Here is a 429-nt window from a genome sequence, read left to right as displayed (position 1 = left end):
TTGGCAAATAAACTAAGTAGTACAACTACTTCTTAGTTTATTTGTTAAGTGTTTGAGACAAATAATTTAATTGACTTGAAATTATTTTTTAGGTGATCAATCTAAAAAGAGTATTAAATACTTCTCAAACAAATAAAATTAATCAAAACATCAACTTGAATGATTAAAATTCAAACTTTTGTAAATTAAGAAGAAGTAGAAATTACATAACTTTATTCAAAAGAAAATGTTAGGAGCATGAGCTATCCATCCAATGATTGGATGCTTTTCAGTTCTAAATGATAGTACAAAATTGATTTTTTTGCATCTCATTTGCCTTCTCCTTTTCTCCTCTTGAATTCTAAACTAAAACTACAAACTTACTTGAAATTAAAGCTCTAAACTAAGAAATGAAGAGAGAACTTCAGAGAGAGGTTTCTAGTGAGAGAT

Source organism: Lupinus angustifolius, chromosome LG03 (assembly GCF_001865875.1).
Source record: "Lupinus angustifolius cultivar Tanjil chromosome LG03, LupAngTanjil_v1.0, whole genome shotgun sequence".
NCBI lineage: Eukaryota > Viridiplantae > Streptophyta > Magnoliopsida > Fabales > Fabaceae > Lupinus > Lupinus angustifolius.
Note: the sequence above shows the minus strand (reverse complement) of the source record.